Source organism: Panthera leo, chromosome D4 (genome assembly GCF_018350215.1).
Source record: "Panthera leo isolate Ple1 chromosome D4, P.leo_Ple1_pat1.1, whole genome shotgun sequence".
NCBI classification, from domain to species: domain Eukaryota; kingdom Metazoa; phylum Chordata; class Mammalia; order Carnivora; family Felidae; genus Panthera; species Panthera leo.
Genome location: NC_056691.1, coordinates 4,913,235 through 4,925,076, shown reverse-complemented (window position 1 = coordinate 4,925,076; position 11,842 = coordinate 4,913,235). Strand labels below are relative to the sequence as shown.

The window sequence follows — 11,842 nt, the reverse complement described above, 5'->3', positions numbered from 1 at the left end:
AGAACTGCACCAACGGGACTGTATGCTTTTGTTTTATGTACCACTAGAACGGCTCTGTAATATGCCAGTTGTAAGATGCACTTCAGTAACAAGTATCGTCACATGGGTGGAAAAGGTGCATCTTAAAATCTGCAGGATAAGTCAGTGATCTGCTGCTGTGAGGGCTTGATGCCCTCTTTCCTTGTGGATGTAAAACCTTTGTGTCCCAGAACACAGTGTGTGAGGACGATTATGGCCACCTAGTCTTCCATTATCTCCACCCTTCCAAAACATTGTCCTTATGAGGACATCAAACAAAACCACCCATTACCCACACCCACAGTACAGATTCTGCTGTGGAGAATACGTAAACTTTATTTTCCTATCTAGTGCCTAGTAGAGAGGAAAACGGGGTAGGCGGCTAAATGATGACGGAACACACGTAAAGCAAAAAGTCGTCTTCCAGAAGCAACTTGCAAAGCAAAACAAAAGGGGAGCAGCAGCCTTTTCAAGAGATTCAAGGGAAAAAGAAATGTGAATCAAATATCCAGAAAAGCTGTCTTTCAAGTAAGAAGTTGGTAGAAAAACAATTTAAAATAAGAGCTCGGTACTATGTTCATAAGCCCTTCTGAGGAATCTGCCAGGGGGAAGCTCCAACAAGTCACGAAGTCGCTGGGGAAATGAGAAGAATTAAGATAGTAAACTAAGAACTATTCAACACAGAAGAAAGCAGTAAAGGACAGAGGTGCAAAAATGAATAGCAAAAACCCAACCATATAGAGAATTACGTTCAAAGGTAAATGGACAAAACATTCAAAAGGCTGAGGTTAGCAGGCAGACTAAATTTTTTTTAAAAAACCTGTGCTGTCTATAAGAAACTTCACATTCAAAGACACAAGTAATGATGAAAAGTATGCCATGCAAACAACCGTGAAAGAGCTGGCGTGGCCTGTATCAGTATCAGAAAGAACTTTCAAGAACTATCACTACAGACAAACAGAGACATTTCCGAATGATAAAAGTATCAATATGTAGTGAAACCCCAACAACTGTAAGTGTATATATGCTCCTAAACACAGAGTCCTCAAATACATGAAGCGAAACTGACATAATTGAAAGAATAATTTATCAGGAATAGTTGGGAGATTTGAAAAAGCCCACCCTAAATAACTGAGAACACGAAAGAAGATCATACGTAAAGAAGTCCTGAACAGTACGGTCAACTGACTGGAGCAGACCTATTTACGTTTGTAGAACATCCTACTCAGAAATTCCAGAATACATAGTCTTTTCAACTGCACGTGAAACAGTCTTCAGGGCAAATCACATGCTGGGCCATAAAACCAGGCTCAATAAATTTAAAAAGATTGAAATCATAAAACGTATGTTTTCTGTCCACAACACAATTAAATCAGATCTGCAATAGAAAACCGGAAGAAGGGCGCCTGGGTGGCTCAGTCAGTTAAGCGTCCAACTTCGGCTCAGGTCATGACCTCACGGTCCATGAGTTCGAGCCCCGCGTCGGGCTCTGTGCTGACAGCTCAGAGCCTGTAGCCTGTTTCAGATTCTGTGTCTCCCTCTCTCTCTGCCCCTCCCCTGCTCATGCTCTGTCTCTCTCTGTCTCAAAAATAAATAAACGTTAAAAAAAAAATTTTTTTTAAAAGAAAGAAAACCGGAAGAACCCCAAATATCTAAATAACTCATGGATCAAAGGAGAATCACAAAGGAAGCTTCTTAAATGTTCTGAACTGAATACATGTAACAGCAAAATTTATGTGACACAGCTAAAGCAGTGGTTAGAAGGAAATTTGTAGCTTTAAACTCCTGGATTAGAAAAGAAGAAAGGTTTCCAATTAATAACTTCAATTTCCACCTTGGGAAAGTGGGAAAAGAAGAGCAAACTGAGCCCGAAGGAAAGAAAGAAAGAGAAGAAATCAATGAATAGAAAACAGAAAAATAGAGAAAATTAATGAAACTATTGGCAAGTACTTGTTGGACTGGCCAAGAGAGTAACAGAAGACACAAGTTACCAAAATCAGAACTTAGAGGGGCAACATGGCTACCATTCCTACAGAAATCAGAAAGATTGTAAGAGAATATTACAAGCTTATGCCGACAAAGTAGACAACTTGAATGACATGAACAAATTCCAAGAAAGACACAAATTATCAAAACAAACTCATTCAGAAGTAGAAAATCTGAATAGAAATGTAATGTTGAATTAGTATTTTCAGATCTTCCCGCAAAAATGTCCAGATCCAGTAAATTCTATCAAACATTTAAAGAACAACTAATACCAATCAGTCACAAATTTCTTTCAGAAAGAAAGGAGGTGAGAGCACCTCTCAATTCATCCTGTTTGGTACCTATGCTACTAAAGCCAGACAAATTACATGAAGAGAAAACTACATATAGTTTTCCTCATGAACATGGACAGAAAAAGTCCTAAATTATATTTAACGATTTTCCTGGAGAATCTAGCCTGTGCAATAAGGGGGTAAAACATCAAATTGGAAAAAAAAAAAAAAAAAAAAAAAAAACATTTATTTGCAAATGACACTCTAGGAAATTCTAAGACATCCATTAAAAAACTGTAGCATTTAATTGTGTTTAGCAAGCAAGCAAGTCCTAATTCTTGGAACTTGGAAATGTTACCTTATCTGGAAGAAGAGATCTGTGCAGCTGTGATTAAGGATTTTAAGCTGAGATTACCATGAATTATAATCGTGGGCCCTAAAAGCCATCACAAGTGTCCTCTAAGAGGCGAAAGGAGATGACCCCTCCTGAGGAGAAGGCCATGTGAAGACAGGCAGAGGTTGCTGTGAGTAGTGATTTAAAAGATTTTCTCCTTTCTCCTAGAAGTTTTGTGGCTTAGCCACATATTTAGGCTTCTGGTCTATTATGAGTTGATTTTCATTTTTATACAGCATTTTTTGTCTGGGTGACTCCTGAGTGAGACATTTCCTTTAACTTTTTGAAAGATGTGGCTGAGGCTATTTGTCATTAATTCCTTTTCTTTTAAAATTTAAAAATATCAACAAAATGAAGCATGCACATGGTTAGAAGATCAAATTGTAGTGAAAAATGTCCACCCCAACTGTCCCCACGCTCAGCCACGCTCTCAAGAGCAACCACTTTTTAAAATGTTCCCCCTTTGTTCTTCTGGAATAAAACGTGTCTAAATAATATCATGCCCCTATTTCCTCATTTATCAACCTGAAACTGCAATTAGGATCTCCTATTTTGAAAATATTTCGTGTATATATTTCCCTGTTTTTCTATTTGAATTACCCACTTTCCCTGGGTTATTTTTCTAGGAGTTCCTGGTTTATGCTCAGCAATAACTCCATATAGTTTCATGCACCTGCATTGTTAATATCTGCCATTGGTATCTTAGCTCTCACTGAACAGAGCCTGAATTTTGATGTAATGAGAGCCATTGTTTTTGTTTGTTTGTTTTTTAATGGTTTGTGCTTTTGTTTGAGGACTTTTCGGCATTCTCTGCTCTCTGTTGATTTCCAGTCTCTTTCACATTGAAGTCTTTAATCTATTTAGAGTCTGCCCCCATGTCTGGGATTAGGTAGCGGTGCAATTTATCTTTCTTCTTCTGTATTCTGTAGTCCCATGTCATTCTCTAAGCAGTCTGTTGTTTACCCATTAATTCATTCATTAATTTTTGAAAAATACTTATTTTGAAAGAGAGAAAGGGGAGAGGGAGAGAGAGAGAGAATCCCAAGCATTCTCTGTGCTGTCAGGCGCAGAGCCCTATGCAGGGTTCGAATGCACGAACTGTGCGATCATGACCTGAGTGAGCTGAGCCAAGAGTCGCACACTTGACCGACTGAGCCACCTAGGCGCCTCCCCCCCGTTAATTTATTTTTATACTTTATCTTCTATTAAGTCTCATACAAACATGCCGGTCAGTCTCCAATTTGTCATTTTCCCTTGTCTGTCCTTCTGCCCTTGTGTTGGTTTCGGTATGGCTTTATTAAAACACCCTTGCGGCGCCTGGGTGGCTCAGTCGGTTGAGCATCCGACTTCAGCTCAGGTCATGATTTCACACTCCATGAGTTCGAGCCCCGCGTCGGGTTCCGTGCTGACAGCTCAGAGCCTGGAGCCTGATTCAGAGTCTGTGTCTCCCTCTCTCTCTGCCCCTCCCCCGCTCATGCTCTGTCTCTGTCTCAAAAATAAATAAAAAAACATTTTTAAAAAATTAAAAAAAAATAAAATAAAACACCCTTTACCACATCCCATTATCTGGCAGGACACACCCTCCCTTTGTTTTCTCTAAAATTGACTTCACTATTCATAGATCTGTCTCTCTATGTATTTTTCAATTACTTCTTTGAGTTCCTTTAAAAGAAATCCAGCTGGAATTTCAACTGATACTGCATTTCATTCATAGGTTAAACTAAAAAGAATCAACCATGTTATAATATCAAATGTTCCTATCTAAGAGCGTGGGATGTTTTTGTATTTAGTGAGATCTTCAGTCTCCTTTATTAGCGTTTTTGTTTCCACATAGAAGGATTTTGGATTCTTGGGCAATTCCTAGATATTTCATACTTGTAGTCATTGTAATTTGCGTCTTTTATTATATTTAATAGTTGGTTACTGCTGGCAGAGAAAAAGACCATTGATATTTTTTTTTCCTTTTTTTCCCCAAGTTTTTCTTTAAATTCCAGTTAGTTAACATACACTGTAATACTAGTTTCAAGTGTAGAATTTAGTGATTCAACACTTTCATACAACACCCAGCGCTCATTACAAGGGCCCTCCTTAATAAAAATATGTGGGGCGCCTGGGTGGCTCAGTCGGTTGAGCATCCGACTTCAGCTCAGGTCATGATCTCACTGTCCGTGAGTTCGAGCCCCCGTCGGGCTCTGGGCTGACAGCTCGGAGCCTGGAGCCTGCTTCGGATTCTATGTCTCCCTCTCTCTCTGCCCCTCCCCCCCTCATGCTCTGTCTCTGTCTCTCTCTCTCTCTCTCTCTCCGTCAAAAATACATAAACAGTAAAAAATTTTTTTAACAATATGATATACTTCACAAATTTTCATGTCATATCCTTGCACAGGGGCGATGCTAATCTTCTGTGTATCATTTCAATTTTAGTGTATGGTCTGGAAAACTTGCTGAAGTCCTGTATGTGTTCTAATACAGTTGCCCCTTGAACAACATGGGTTTGAACTACATGGGTCTGCTTGTATGTAGATTTTTTTCTTATGATTTTCCTAATAACGTTTTCTCTAGCTTACTTTATGGTCAAAATGCAGTATATGATACCCATAATATACAAAATATGTGTTCATCAACTACGTTATCAATAAGGTTTCTGGTCAGTGGTAAGCTATTAGTAGTTAAATTTCTGGGGAGTCCAAAGTTGTATGGGGATTTTGTACTACGTGGGTGTCAGTGTCTCTAACCCTCATGTTGTTCAAGAGTCAACTGTAGTTTGGGGCACGTGGGTGGCTCAGTCGGTTAAGCATCTGACTTTGGCTCAGATCATGATCTCACGGTTCATGGGTTCAAGCCCTGCATGGGTCTCTGTGCTGATGGCTCAGAGCCTGGAGCCTGCTTCGAAATCTGTGTCTCCCTCTCTCTCTGCCCCTCCTCTGCTCATGCTCTGTCTCTCTCAAAAATAAATAATCGTTAAAAAAAAAAGTCAACTGTAGTTTGATAGTTCTTCTGATTTTTCTAGGTAGATGTTCATTATACCTCTTATTTCCTTTTCTTTTGTTACGGCATTGTCTAGGATCTCCACAACAGTGCATTAAACAGTGGCAGTGCCACTGGGCGTCCTTACCTTGTAACTAATCGTAAAGAAAATCCATCTAAAGTGTCACTATTACATTTATCAACTTAAGTTGCTATGGGGTTTTGGTACATAGCCCTTAGCAAATGAATAAAGTTCAGGTCCTCTGGAAAGCAGACATCAAGACAAAGAAATAGACATGCAAGTGATTTGGCCCATTGATATGATGGGTTATATTGGTTGACTTTTTTTTATTATTATTAAATATAATTTATTGTCAAATTGGTTTCCATACAACACCCAGTGCTCATCCCAACAGGTGCCCTCCTCAATGCCCATCGCCCCCCCTCCCCCCTCCCGCCCCCTCATCAACCCTCAGTTTATTCTCAGTTTTTAAGAGTTTCTTATGGTTTGGCTCCCTCCCTCTCTTTTTTTTTTCTTTCCCCTCCCCCATGGTCTCCTGTTAAGTTTCTCAGGATCCACCTAAGAGTGAAAGCATATGGTATCTGTCTTTCTCTGTATGACTTATTTCACTTAGCACAACACTCTCCAGTTCCATCCGCGTTGCTACAAAAGGCCAGATTTCATTCTTTCTCATCGCCAAGTAGTATTCCATTGTATATATAAATCACATCTTCTTTATCCATTTGTCAGTTGATGGACATTTAGGCTCTTTCCATAATTTGGCTACTGTTGAAAGTGCTGCCATAAACATTGGGGTACAAATGCCCCTGTGCATCAGCACTCCTGTGTCCCTTGGGTAAATTCCTAGCAGTGCTATTGCTGGGTCATAGGGTAGATCTATTTTAATTTCTCGAGGAACCTCCACAGTGTTTTCCCAGAGCAGCTGCACCAGTTTGCATTCCCGCATTGGTTGATTTTGATGTTGAACTAGCCTTGCATCCTTGGAACAAACCCCAATTGCTCATGATGTACAATCGTTTTAAAACATCACTGGATTTAGTTTGCTAATATTTTCTTGAGGATTTATGCACCTAAGCTCCCGAAAGGTGTTGACGTACAGCTTTATTTTTATGTACTGTCTGTTGTACCTTGGTGTTAAGGTAATAGCGACCTCATAAAATGAGTTGGGACTCAAATGAGAGGACCTCCTTTCTTCACTGGCAGAGATTTTGTACGACTGGTGTTAATTCCGTGAATGCTGGAGAAATTCTCTATTTGAAAACATCTGGAACTTTTTCAGGAACTTTTAATTATAGACTCTTTTTTAACGGTTATGGGACTATTCGCGTATCTGTTTCATCCTGCTGAGTTTTGGTACTTTGTGGTTTTCAAGGAATTAGTCCATTTCTTCTCAGTTGTCAAATATCTGACATTTGTGACAAATTTATGATTTACAATGTCTGCAAGATCCTCTGTGATGCCCTTCTTTCATTCGACATTGATGGTTTGTCTCTTCTCTTTTTATCCTTGCCAGTTGAGCTAGAGGTTTGTCAGTGTTACTGACTTTTTTGACAAATAACATGTTTTTGTTTCGTTCTCTCATTTTCATGTCTTGATTTTCATTGATTTCTGCTCTTTTTTAAATTTCTTTCTGCTTGCTTTTAGTTGTTGTTTGTCTCCTTTCTCTTCTTTTTCTGGGCTCTTGAGCTAGGAACTTAGATTATTGATCAATAGTTTTTCTCTTTTCAAATGTCAACACAACACTATATTAGCTAAACCCCACAAACTGATATGTTTTATTTTTTTAATTTGTTTTTTTAATGTTTATTTATTTTTGAGAGAGAGACAGAGTGTGAGCAGGGGAGGGGCAAATAGAGAGGGAGACACAGAATGCAAAGCAGGTTCCAGGCTCTGAGCTGTCAGCACAGAGCCTGATGTGGGGCTCGAACTCACGAACCGCAAGATCATGACCTGAACAGAGAAGCTGGATGCTTAACCAACTGAGCCACCCAGGTGCCTCCATATGTTGTATTTTCAATTTCGTTTCAATTTTCATTCAACTTAATTCATTTATTTTTATTTTCAAATTTCCTTTGAGACTCCTGCTTCAACCCCCAGATTATTTAGAAGCGTGTTGTTGAATTTCCGAGAATTTGGGGATTGTTCTCTTGTCTTTCACTTACCGACTGCTAATCTGGTTCTGTTGTGGGTAGAAAACGTACTCGGTATAGTTCAAAATTCTCTTTGATTGGTTAAAGTTTGCTGTCTGACTGAGGATATGGCCTTCTCGGTGAGTGGTCCACGAAGCGGGATGTGTGGCCTGCCATGGGTGGGTGGACGGTTCTGTGATGTCAGGCAGACCCAGTGGGCCATGGCATTGTTGGTTCCTCTGCAGCCTTGTGGGTGTTATCTCTGGGAGTTCTAGCAAACGCTGTGAGCTGGCTCTTGAAATCCCTGTGCCTGTGTGTTTCTCCTTTCCTCTCCACCAGTTTTGTTTTCGTATAGTTTGAAACCTTGCGGTATGCTACACACAGACTTAGGATTGCTGGGTCATGCTGAGTTGACTGAGCCTTAATCGTTCTTTGATGCCTGCTTTTGTTGCTAGTAACTTTTCTTTGCTCTGAAGCTTACCTTCTTGGATGTTATGATAAACACTCTTGGTGTTTTTTGTCTTCCTAATTCGTATTTCTGTGATACAGCTTTCCCATCCTTTTCTTCCCTGCTTATCAGTGGCGTTATTTTGAAGTCATTTTTCCCAGACTGCATGGGAGCGGATCACGTGTCTTACCCACTCAATCTCTACCTTTTTTCATTTTTCATTTTTCCAACTTTACTGAAGAATAATTGATCTCTGTCTCTTTGTTAACAGTAGTTTCTTTTTTTCTTTTAAATTTATTTATTTTGAGAGAGAGCGAGATAGCACAAGCAGGGGAGGGACAGAGAGAGAGTAAAAGAGAGAGAGAATCCCAAGCAGGCCCTGCACTGCCAGCATGAAGCCCAACGTGGGGCTTGAACTCATGAACCATGAGACCATGACCTGGGCTGAAATCCAGAGTCAGAACTCAACCAACTGAGCCACCCGGATGCCCTAATCTCTGTGTTTTAGTTGGTATATTTATACCACTAATATTTAAAATAGTCATTGATACATTAGAGTTTAAGTCTGCCATTTTAAACACTTTTTTATTTTTTTCTGAGACAGAGACAGAGCACGAGGAGGGGAGGGGCAGAGAGAGAGGGAGACACAGAATCAGAAATAGGCTCCAGGCTCCGAGCTGTCAGCCCAGAGCCCGACGCGGGGCTCGAACTCATGGACCGCGAGATCATGACCTGAGCCGAAGTCGGCCACTCAACCGACTGAGCCACCCAAGTGCCCCAAGTCTGCCATTTTAATATTTTGTTTTATACGTATCTTCTTTTTTCATTCCTTTGGTTTTCTTTTTCTTTTTTTTTCCTGGGGTGGGGGGGCTTCCTTTCTTGTTAGTTACCTGAACAGTTTTTAGTACTGGATTCTTCTTTATATACAATATTTTTTTACATACCACTTGGCATAACTTTACTGTCGTCCCACCTGTGACCTGGTACCACTACCTGTGCTATTAGTGTTTTGCCCTCTGAGTGTAGACGCTTTACCTGCATTTAGATCCCCAACCCTCCCCACTTCTTAAACATAATCGTCTTAGGGGCGCCTGGGTGGCTCAGTCGGTTAGGCGTCCGACTTCGGCTCAGGTCACGATCTCGTGGTCCACGGGTTCCAGCCCCACGTCGGGCTCTGTGCTGACTGCTCAGAACCTGGAGCCTGTTTCAGATTCTGTGTCTCCCTCTCTCTCTGACCCTCCCCCATTCATGCTCTGTCTCTCTCTGTCTCAAAAATGAATAAACGTTAAAAAAAATTTAAAAAATAATAATAATCGTCTTAAGCGTTTCCACTACGTGCATTGAACACCACATCAGATCGTGTTATAATTTTGGCTTCAAACATAAAGTATAATTAAAGAAACTCAAGAGGGGAAGAACAGTCTGTTACGTTTGCCTCTGTATCTTCTCATTCCGTTGTCCTTGTCTTCCTCTCCGAAGGTCCCCTCCTCTGTCTGTTGTCATTTTTATGCCTTTGTCTGCTCAAGCTGCCATGACATGCACCACGATCTTGGGCACTTCATCAGCAGCCCGTCCCTCCCAGTCCCGGAGGCTGCAGGTCCAGGGCGAGGTGTTGGCAGGCGTAGTTTCTCCTGAGGCCCGTCTCCTTGGCTTGTAGGCTGTCACCTTCTGTGTCCTCACACGGTTTTCTACGTGCACACGCTCCTGGGGGCTCTTCCCCTTCTTATGAAGACCACCGATCCTATCAGAATAGGGCCCCATCCTTATAATCTTGCCTAACCTTAGCTACCTCCTTAACGGTCTTATCTCCAAATACAACCTCCTTGGGGGTTGGGTTTCAACGTATGAATTTGGGTGGGGGGACACAATTCAATCCATAACCTTTTTTTTTTTAAGGTTTAGGGTGCTTCCTGTAGCAATCTTTAGAGGTAGGTCTGCCCGCACCAAATCCTTTTAATTTTCCTTCATCTGAGAAGTCTATTTCCCCTCCATTCTTGAAGGATAGCTTTGCCAGATATAGGATTCGCGGCTGACAGATCTTTTCTTTTATCTCTTGAAAAGTGCGCCACTAACTTCTGGCTTGATGGTTCCAGATGACAAATCTGCATAATTAATTCAGTCTTCTGGTACAGGTAGAGCATCATCTCTCCCTGGTTGTTTCTAAGTTTTGTTTCATTTTGTTTTATTTTTGTGTTTAGTTTTTCAGAAGTTTAGCAGTGACGTGTCTTTGTTTGGATTTCTTTGGGTTTATGCTATTTGGATTTCTCCCAGCTTCTTGAATCTGTAGTTTTATGTCTCTTGCCAAATTTAGGAAGTTGTCAACCATTGTTTCTGTGAGTATCTTTTCAGCCACACCCTCCTTCTCTTTTTCTGGAACTCGGATGATAAATGTTGGCCATTTTGGATATTTAGTTAGACATCTGTTTCACAGATCCCCCACACTACTTTTTTTTTTTCCCAGTCTGTTTCTTTTTGGTTTTGTTCAGATTGAATGAATTCATTGATCTGTGTTCAGGTTCATGGATCCTATCCAAAGTCATCTCCATTCTACTACTCAGTCCATCCAGTGAGTTTTTATAACTTCTGTTTCTTTGCAGAAATTTTTTATTTTTTAATTTGTCTCAAGAGAATGTGTCATTGTTTATTGAACATTCTTAATTACGACTGTTTTCAAATCCTTGTCAAACACTTTCAACACTTTTTCACTTCAGTATTGACATCTGTTGATTTTTATTTCCCTTTTTTTAATTGTATTTTTTCATTTATATTTTTGGGAGAGAGAGAGAGCAGAGGAGGAGGAGCAGAGAGAGGGAGACACAGAAACCGAGGCAGGCTCCAAGCTCCGAGCTGCCGGCACAGAGCCCGACACGGGGCTTGAACGCACAAGCCGTGAGATCGTGATCTGAGCCAAAGTTGGATGCTAAACCGACTGAGACCCCCAGGTGCCCCTGGTTTTTCTTTCTCAAAGGGTAGTTTTCCTGGTTCTTGGTATGATGAGCGAAGTTTTATGGACATTTTGGCTACTTTGTTAGGGGGCCTCTTAATGCTACATAAATCTTCTATTTTAGCAGGCAAGTGACCCCTTTTACATTTACTGTTTGGTTCTGACCTGCTTTCGTGGGTTGTAGCCCCAGTGACCGGTGAGTTTCTAGAGCCCTTGTGGTGCTATACGGGTCGGCCTCATTCTTGTGGCATCTCTGGGGGCTCTGGGGGATCAGTCCCGGCCCCTCTGCAGCTGCCTGAAAGGGGAGGAGTTGCTTCTCTGGGCCATCTGTGCTGCTGGCCACCTTCCACCACGGGACTGGGTGGGAGGGGTGTCTCCTGCCACTGGGTGGAGAGCTCAGAGCTGCGATGCCGCCCCTCCCAAGGGGAGCAGTTCCCAGGTGCCGAGTGGGGGTTGGGCCAGCCCAGCAAGGCTTTGAAGGCAAATCCGCTCCCCTGCTAGGTCCCCTTGGGAAGCAGCCCCGGTTCGGCCCTGTTGGGCTCCTCCTTTCCGGTTCTTCCGCCCGGCCTTTCTTGTTTGTTTGTCTCCGCCAGGTTTCAGGCCACTTTGGCACCCCTGCGGGGCATCTGGGAGATCAAAGACCTCACCAGGTCACCACACCTGAA

At 41.6% G+C, this 11,842-nt stretch overlaps 1 non-coding gene across 1 annotated transcript; it reads right to left on the bottom strand.

Annotated features, from left to right (window-relative positions):
• Positions 1 to 5,006: 5,006 nt before the first annotated feature.
• Positions 5,007 to 5,109, bottom strand: LOC122205697. Its single transcript, XR_006196205.1, has one exon. It is a non-coding gene; the product is annotated as a U6 spliceosomal RNA (small nuclear RNA).
• Between the last annotated feature and the right edge of the window lie 6,733 nt (positions 5,110 to 11,842).